The following is a 9,742-nucleotide window of genomic DNA, read 5'->3' on the forward strand; positions in this document are numbered from 1 at the left end:
GGGATTTTATGAGTTTGGGGTTTTTGTTTTTTCTGTTCCGAGCGAGGAGACCAACCTGAACCCAAATACCCAAAGTGGAGTGAGGAAGCAACGGAGTGAGCCCACACACACTGAAAGGGGTAAGCAGGGGCAGGATTTCGGCAGACCAAGCCGCCGTGTCGCAAGAAGCTACTTAAGAACTAGTGATTCACGCTAGGAAAGTTGTTCCACTTTTTCCATCTTTCTTCCCCCTCCTGCCTCTTTGTTTGGTTTTGTTGTATTGCTCCTGGGATGTTCAGAGTGACAATAAGGCAATTGTTCCTTCATGAAGAGGGCTCAATGAAACAGTGCAGAAAAAGTGACACGGCAAGAAAATATGACAAATATTCTGTACTTCTGTGCAGAATACTGCCATTTCCTCAGTATGTGTTCCTGAGAAGAAAAATATCCATCAAGATATTGATTTTAAACAGGGAGTTGCCATTTGTGTTTCTCCTCTCTCTGAAACATAAAGCTCAGATCTCTCCCTTGCCTGCCCTGTAAGGAGAAAACGCACCTAGTATCAATTACATTTTTAATCTCTAAGACCCAGTCTCCAAATGTGTTTGTGTCTATGTATACACACAAACTGTTTTCCCTTTGTCTTCCTATCCAAAATGCAAAAGCATCTCAGATGTTGTGATTCCTCCAGGTTTTTCCCCCGTGGGAGGATGGAAACATGTAACATTATCTTCTAGCTGCCTACTGCCTGTCTCTGAAATTAGCATTTCAGTGACTGAAAGGTAGTTAGTTTCCACACACAAAAAAAAAAAAAAAAAAAAAAGAAAAGAAAGAAATGGAGGGTTAGTACGAGGCTGACACTAATAGTAATAGGTGATGAGGGAGAGGGTACGGGACATGTTGGATTACTAAATGAAAACTGTGATTTTACCAGACGTGTTAACGGAACAATGAAAGGGGCTTTTACGGAATAAATTAATTCTTTGGGTTTCTGTAATTAGCTGCCTCAGGAAGCTTCACAAGGCATGTTTACACAGAGTTAAAGGAAGGTTCTTTTACTATCCTAAATCTGGGGGTTTTAAAGTATTTTGTTTTTTATTTCTGGGATGTTCTCCAAATGAGCAAGGGCAGAGTAGATGCTACTGGATGTAAAACTGGGCAACAGCACAGACGGTCGGATCTCATGTTAATTAATGGAGTCTGTTGTTTATGGCTGTCATGCCAACAAATCACTCCTTGTGCAAAAATTAAGCACGTCTCCTGCGTGGGGCTGCAGGGCCGGGTGGCTTGGCTTCACCAGCCAAGGCCTGATCTGAAGTACTCACCTTCCAAGAGGGGGAGCAAGGGCTGGGAGCTGTGGTCTGAGAGCTGTGGTCTGGCAGCTGGCTTTGCTCAGCTCAGCTCAGAGGGGCAGGAGTCGGAGGGGCACTAAGGAAAAGTATAAAGAAAACTTTTGTCCTCTCTATTTCTCCTTCTTTCTCACAAGTGTCTATGTTTTTCCTGTGGCTGAAGATGCTCCTGTCCCAAATCAGTAACATGAAGCTTGCAACATTCTCCTTTTGCTGTTAGAAAATTCGTCTCTCTTGCCACCAGGTATCGAAGAGGGAATATGGTGGAAATCTTGGTCTTGGCTTTTTCTTCCCAGCTGAACTCTGTTCAGAGCCCATAGCCAGGGGGAAGGATTTGCTCTGTGCTGCTCTTCTGAGCAGAAACCCTCAAGAAGTTGCCGGCTGCCTACAGAGGTCAGAGGGACATGACTGGTGTGCACCGCTGTCCCTCAAGAAGCTTCGCAGATTGGCATTGCTGGGCACCAGTGGTGTCATGTCAGATGTGGAACAATTATTGTGAACATCCAAGTAATGCATCAAGGATGGACTTAAATAGCCTTACCTGGGAGGGACTTGGTCACTGGAATAAGGGCAGAAGCAGAGGTGGGAAGTCCCTGGGATTTTTCATTGATTTTTTTTTTTTATCCCTAGCTTTTTATTCTAAAAAGCCTGAAAAAATCCTCTAAAACACCCTGAGCCAAATCCATGGAGGAAAGAGTTGAGGGAGGAGGACCATATTCTTGAAATCCCACAAAAAATTTTGGTGACGTTGAGGGAGGAAAAAAACCCCAAACTCTTTTCCCCAACACACTTATTAATTAGGTGCCTTTAAGATCAGGCCTTGCACAATCCACCCTGCTCTAGCAGATTTCAAACACTCCAAAAAATAAAACGTCATGGTAGGGATAGACAAACAGAGTAATGTTTCTACTCTTGGATGTTCCAGTTCCAGCTGGGTTCAGATATGGGTAGAAATACTGGGAAACTCCGGCTCCCACTGCACTCTGCGGATGGCTGGTTCAGTCAGACTGCAAGCTTGTTCTGCAATATATGGAGTACAAGCTTGTGTGTATTTTAGGAAATGAATTAGAACAATAATAAACTGCCCTCAGCTTTGAAACATGCAGAAGCTAGATCTGTATGCAAATTTCTTAGACTTACTGCTTTACTTGGTAAGCTCCTGCTCAGTTGAGGTTGATCCCTGGGTTTTTGGAGTTTCCCCAGCACTGTCCATGACCCAGGAGGTGGGCTGGGGGGCACAGGCAGTGCAGTCTGTGTCCAAAAAAAAAATGGGCCTGCCTGGAAAGTGAGGGGAGGCATGGGAGACAGAGGTGGAAAAAAACCTCTGTCCTATTTTTTTTTTTGTAGACATTTAATAGTTTCTGACCTGTGCTGGAGAAACAATGAGTTTGGCCATCCCCATTCAGAGCAGGGTGCTTTCATTTGGTTTCACCACCGTACAATCGTGGCTTACTGTGAAGCCTAAAATAGATATTGGCCTCTACTCTGGCACCTAACGTCAGGCTGGATAACAGCCTGGTAGCAGCCGGGTGGGACGGCACAACGCAGCACGTGTTATCTCTGCTGGGACGGTGGCTTCCCAGATGGTTGTGGAGGGAGCAGACGTCTGGTAGCGTTAGAGTGGGTGAACCAAATTCTTCGCTGTCTCCTTGGCCTTGGATGCTGTATGGTAGTGGGTGTAACCTGTTGTAAGCACTCTTGTTTGTGCTCATGGTTACCTTTTATAATCTATTTCCATTTTTACTGTTGTTTCAGGGAGGTCCTGCTGCCTCCCCACCTTTGCTGGAGGGTTCCCATCCTCAGTCAGAGTGGATGCTTTTTGGCAGGGGAGGTTCCCGGGAGGGAAAAGTAAGAACAATATTTTTGTGCTTGAGGTTTTTCCTAGCTGATTTTTAAACTTGATTATGGAGCACTCACAAGGAAAAATTAACAGCCTCTGCTGCTAAGCTTGCCTATTTTAAATCAGGAAGGGTCTCTACTGGCTGTGGGCATTTGGACTCTGTCGGCAGCTGGAAGCTCAGGTGGGTGCAGGATAAGTCCATCATATCCTGCCCAAGGCAAACCTTGGCACCAGAGGTGGGACAGCCCGAGGGCGAGGGCAGAGGCCGCGGGGGTGGTTCATGTGCTCTCCTGCAGACAGTGTCCTTCGGGGTAGGAAATGTGCCACACTACCTAGCACGGGTGGTAGCATCCACTGCGCTGGGCTCCTACGGCCAGTTTAAAGGGAAACAGCATTATTTGCCTCTAGCACCTTGGGAAGAAATTTTGGAGAAAAGTGGCTTTTTGGAGATTTAAAGTAATACTTTGCTTGTCCCCCAAAGGATTTAAAAGTAAATTCTTGTTTAGTGCTTGAATACTGTATTTCAGCAATGGACGGTGCATTTACACGTACATCTCTTGTAGGTGGATTTTGTTTGCTTGCCCTACCCATAGCCCATGCAGCGTGGCAAGGAGCCAGGCTCAAAAGCCATGGGAGCATGGTGCGGGGTTTGAGCTCCAGTCAAGGTAGATAAACAGTCCTTTGCTTACAGAGATTCCTTCATGTCAGCAGGACCACGGTTCAGATGCTCAATTTTAGGCACCCGTTTTGGAAGTGGGTGGGCCAGCTGCAAGATTTGCCGCTTCCACCAGTGTCCCAGACCCAACACAAAACTGAAACTCTGGAAGATGGTTTTAACCTTTCTTGCCACAATTAAAAATGTTGTGTTTAATATTAAATGTACATTAATTTTTAATCCAGAAGCCTGGCTTTCTGCTCTCAAAACACCCATTTGTAATGAATTCTTCATCCAAGCAGGGGAAAGAAATACTTGGTCCTGGAAGCCAGCTCCATAAAGAAACACAAAGAGTATCTTTCTGAATAGCACACAAGTGTGAAAGGAAACATGCAATTGCTGGAGAAATGGAATCATTTGTACTCGGTGAAGGGAAAAAGAAAAAAAAAAAAAAAAAAAAAGCTTTTCAAAAGGAGATCTGTGACTGAAGCTCTCCAGAACTGTTTAACCTGTTGGGGATATTTAGCAGATGAATTCTGACCCACGTTCTCCACTTTGCTATACCCTGTGACAGAGCGACGCAGCATCTGCCGCTTGTGTTCCTCTCCAGACACGCTCACAATGCCGGAGGAAACGGGGGAGAAAATTATGCAAATTGCTCTGAGCAGATTACTTTGACCAGCTGCTCTTCTTCCTCCTCAATCAAAGGTCTGCCTGGGAAAGCCAATCTAGATTATATATGTCAGTCGCATACTCCGAGGCTGAGCCACTGCCTCTTGGCTTCTTTCTCCCCAAACAGGGACGTTTCTTACGGTGAGGTAAAATGCAAAGCGTTGGGATATCAATTGCTGAAAAGAGGGCACAAGGGGATGGGAATTCCTTTTCCTTTTTGTGCAGTAGCACCTTGCCACGTCTCTGCTGGTTTTTCAGGGCTATTCCCAGAGAAAGTGGTTCATCTCCATGCTGGCAATTATTGAATTTTATTATTAAGCATGATGAAATGTGGCAGAGAGAAAAAAAAATGAGCAAACAGGCTCCCTAGACGGCGTGTTCACGGCATGGCCTTAGGTGGTGTTATTAAGCACATGGGCTGAAAGCTGAGTAGCTTTACCCTACGCAGCCAGGGATGTTGCTGGCTCTTTTTTTTTTTTTTTTTGTTGTTCTTGCAAAGTGAAATTTATTCATGAACACAAACCAGAGGCCGACCTGCTGATGTGTGTTTCACAAACGTGCCAGACGTGGCCATGACGTTGCTCTCAGACAGACCGAGAGCTCCAGCCGTGTCCGGCCGCTCCGGGATGGAGCTCCTCTGCCTCCCTGCCCTCTCCTGCCACACGCTGCCTACACTGCGCCTTTAACAATGTTCAGAGTCCAGACAAGGCTCCACAGCTTCATAAATGATTAATTCATTCTTTCTTTTAAAAAAAAAAAATAAATAAAAAAATGTTGCTGCACCAGAGAGCACCTAACCCTGGCAGAAAAAAATACAGTCCTGTCACAGTCATGTGGCAAGCCAGATTTCACTGCATTAAATCACCATTAAGGTTTTCCGTAAGTTTGATGGAAACTTCGGGTTTTTTATCCCATATACAAATCAAAGAAAGTCCCATGTTAGCATGTGATAAAACACACACACATAAATGTGAGCTGAACGTCGCTGCAGATCTGTTGGGATGCATCCTCCAGAGGGTGCAGTTCCAGTCAGAGCCCTTACTGTGGTTTAGAGAGATTAATAATTCTCTTGCCCTGGTTTATTTTTTATTGGTCCTATCCCACGGATTTTTCCCAGCGGATGCCAGAATGGCTGAAGATTTTAGCATTTCAATATACATCGCCTCCTCTGAATTTCCCATCCAATTCAGCACACCGCTTCTGCAGGTACTGACGAGCATCGCCAAGCAGGTATGCACCGAGGCTTGGAGTTGCTTTGCTGAGCTGGGGCCTTGGAGCGTGAGGCTGAGCGGTCTGCCGCACGTTTTGCTGCTTTTACCTACATTGTGTTCGCCCAGTTAGTATGGGAGGGGGCTCGATTAGTGTTAAGTTCATCAAGCAAGCAAAATTTAATGAGTGGGCCAAAGATTTCTGATAAAAACTGTATGTTCAGATGCTCAAGGCAGTTTTAGCACAAAAGTGCAAACCTCTCCCTGCTTTCCACCATCACGTGCCAATGGTGAGGATGACATTTTTAAAATTTGAATCAGCACAAATTATTTTAACTTGTTAATCATGTGATGTGAAAAATAGGCAAAATAAGTTAATGCAACTGAATAAAGAATTCTTTTTTCTTCTCCTGGTCTTAAGGTGCTTTTTTAAAGAGGTATCCTTATATCTTTCCAGAGTTTAAAACAATGATTTGACTTTAGCATAAGAAGTGCACTGGCATCGTTCAGTAAAATTATCATTTAATACGTGTTTCTGTGCACCACGCTCTTAACATTCTTTACAGAAAATGTTTACAAAAAGGAGAGAGTGACAAATAAAACCCACTGTAAGTTTGCCCTATTATTTCTGGATTGCCCGTAGTGCTTGCCTCGATGGCACGCACGGTGTGTGCTGACAACAGAGGAGTCTACGGGACTAGCTGCTTCATCTAATTTCTGTTTGCTGCTGGATAAGTCTGAGCAGCCCCTGTTCAGGGAAAAGCTGCAATTATGGCTGTGATCTTGACACCAGAGTTCACCTGCTTCTCGGGAGAAGTTTGCAGATGTTTGGAAGCTAATGAGCTGCAGCTAAAGCAGGGGGAGCTCTGCAGCTACTTCTTTAGGGGGGTTTCTCAGCACCGTGTGTTATTCAGCTTTTCTGTCTTGCTCTGGGCCCACAGAGTGCATGTTCTCACTTTATTTCTCCAAGCTTTGGCTCTATTCCTTATCAGGACTGTCAGAATTGCTGCAGTGTATTGATGGAATGAAAGTTACCTGCAAAAAAAAAAACCAACCAGCCCTTGAGATATGATGAATTAGCTGCAATTTCAGTGGTAAAAATGGTATCTCGTTGCTGGCTATTAACTACACTCTGGTGAATACATTTTCATGCAAGAGATGGTTTGCTATTTCAAAGGAGTCTCACTGAGACTTGATCAAGTTATTTTCAAAAGTTTAAAGTATTATTAGATGGTAAATCCTACTGCTCAATTTTACAGTCATTTTTTATTTGCTGTTGCTTCTCAGTGTGTACTCGGTGAACCTGTCTGGGTGGGTACCAAAGGAAAAGTGAAGCTAACTACTCTGAAGAAACTGGAGAAAATAGAAATACTTTCCTGTTACTCTAGCTTAAAGGAAGTATGACCTTGTATTTCATGGTACTGCGGAGTAGGCTGGAAATCACTCCCTCACCAGCATGCTTGCATTTCTAAGCTGCAGCCAGGATTGTCCTTATCTTTTGCAGAGCACAGTCACTGATGTGCCATTACGGGTCATTTGTTAAAAAACTCTACTTGCTATTTTTGACACACAGTCAAGAGGGGTTTTTATTGTTGTTTTATTTTGGTTTTAGATTAATAATGAAAGGAAAAATCTAGCCAGCAGGATAGCTCAAAAAGTTAGAGTAAAATGATTGCCTGTTAGATCATCATCTCTAAAAGAAGAAAGAGCAAGAGAGGTTGCTGCCTGAGAACCCGTCAGTGGCAAGTGGGAAGGAATGACTGGTCCTGAGCAAGCTTGGGAGATGGATGTTACTCAAGAGCCACCGATCAAAACAATTAGTAATTGGCAATTCAGCAGAGTGGCTAATGAGTTGTGTATGAACCAGCTATCCTCTCACCTGAAGAAAGAAGTTTCTTTCCAGATCTGGACTGTTTCTGCAAACGGTCTGAGGGTATCTCAGATGCACTAATGCCATCGGAAATTTGAAATCCGTAAGGTATTGGATCATCCTGTATTTACTGTGTCTCTGCAGGAAACCTTAATTACAGAGAGGAAATGACTTGCTGGCATTTGCACTTGCCTGCTTTGCCATTGAATTCATCATGGTCAGTGTTTTCCTTGTCTACTTCCAGTTTACTCACTGTAACTCCAGTAGATCCTTCACTCAATCCCAGTCAGCCCAGGCCAGTGTGTGGTTAGGAGTTGTCCAAAGGAAAACTCAAGTGCTGAAGTAATTTCTGTTGAACCCAGGGTATTTTAGGGGCATGTTCTTGTTAGATCCATGGTGAATGCGTGGTGAAATTCTTGTCCACATTCAGTAAAGGAAGGGTGTTAACTTCTGTGCCTTACCTAAATTCTAACTCCTGCCCTTCCTGAAACATGTAATTTCAGGTGGATAAACTGTACTTCAATGATCTATGGCTATTTTTTCCTGATGACAGTTCTTCTTTGTCTTCCATCCCAGAATTTGCTGCATTTCACTATGGAATAATTGCTGAACAAATCCATAAACATAATGACAACTGGATGATCCCATGAGCTCGTTCTTTCCCAGTACACGCACATCTTAAGAAGTTGGATCTTTTTTCCATATCTGGTCTTGGGGAAGTCGCTGACTTAATATAAAAGTGCCCAGCTGCAGAGCAGTTTCGAACCTGCCCAGTGCTGCTGTGAGGGACCACGGGGCACGCGGCTGGGCAGGAAATGGGAATGGAGATCCGATCTGTTGCAGCAAGGCTGACCTGCTGCCCCTGCTCCTTTTTTCTTTCCTCTGAGGCATCCTTTGGATCTAAAGGCAATTCTATCACGGCAGCACATGGTTCTTCCTCTCAGGATGCTTTGTGAGTAGGACCTGCATAGGATGTAAGTTTTTTTGAAAGTTCGGGTTGCTGTGTGCGGCACTGTCAGAAGCACAGAGTAAACAGTGAGAGGGAAGAACATGCTGTGTTTCGCTCAGCCTTTTGCACTGAGATGCACCATGGTTTGCTTGCTAGGTTCCTCATGGCTTTACTCTAGCGTGGGGGAGTGATGTGGATTTATCCCATTTCATTGTCAGATGCACAAGCTGAACGTGAAGCTGGAATTGGTGGATGCAGTTTTTCCTGGCCTGCAGAGCGAGCCGGTTTGACAGAAGCACTAGCAAGGCAGAACAAGTACAGAGACACTGTGTGATCGTAATCACTCCTAAAGCCCACCTCCCTGATGCTTCTGAGCTGGATCTCGACAGAAGCAAGTAAGCAAGGGTTTCTCTCTCAACTTGGTCCTGTAATCCCCACCCTCTCCTTTCTCTACCCCCTCCCCAAAATCCCCAGGAAAGCAGTGAAATCCGATAGGCAGCAAAATCAAAGCTCTGTCCTGTTACCAGGTTTCCCACCACTAAATCTGCGAGGGACTTGGGGACATTCTCTATGACTGAACAAGTGACTGCTCTGTCCTGGGGGTATAAATCTAATGCAAGCTTGTCAGCATAAGCCTTGTATATTTATGGGAAGCTTTCAGAGGAACTGCACGGGATCAGAGTTTCTGTTCAGCTCCAAGACACAGCATCCCCCGGCTTGCCTGCGAACGGAGAGGCATGTCCCAGGCACACGCCGCTGCCTCGCTGCCGAGCCCTGAAGAGCAGTGATGTATTTGTACTGATTTGTCGCTTCTGGAGCCGGTGTAAGAGACCTGGAGTGGGAGCATGAAGGATGGAAGTGACACCCAGGGTAAGGGCAAGGAACATTCACGCTATATTTAGGGCAGAAGCAGATAGTGGTAACAATTGCAAGGATCATATATAATGCAGTAAAACTGTCTACCTGAAATATAAACAAAAGCCCTTTCCTGAGGCAGTGAGGGGTGATCAGTCATGTTGACAGTCTCCTCGGCTAAGCAGCCAGGACATCTCATTCAGAAAGCATGGACAAAGTGTAGGGCACTGCTTATTCCTTTAATAGCACCCTGGAAAAAGTGTCTTTGCTCTGGTGCAGAGTAACAACTCCTCTCTAGACATTTTACATGGGCTTCATGAGTGCACGGTAACACCTTTGGCGTTTGCTACACCCTGAGCAGCACG

The 9,742-nt window shown here is 44.9% G+C and overlaps 1 long non-coding RNA gene across 1 annotated transcript; it reads left to right on the forward strand.

Moving 5' to 3' along the window:
• The first annotated feature begins 5,599 nt into the window (after nucleotides 1-5,599).
• LOC129212763 (uncharacterized) lies at nucleotides 5,600-9,483 on the forward strand. The gene is made up of 3 exons (XR_008579282.1): nucleotides 5,600-5,725; nucleotides 8,150-8,525; nucleotides 8,741-9,483. It is a non-coding gene; the product is annotated as an uncharacterized LOC129212763 (long non-coding RNA).
• Nucleotides 9,484-9,742: the final 259 nt, after the last annotated feature.

Source organism: Grus americana, chromosome 14 (genome assembly GCF_028858705.1).
Source record: "Grus americana isolate bGruAme1 chromosome 14, bGruAme1.mat, whole genome shotgun sequence".
In the NCBI taxonomy this organism is placed as follows: Eukaryota; Metazoa; Chordata; class Aves; order Gruiformes; family Gruidae; genus Grus; species Grus americana.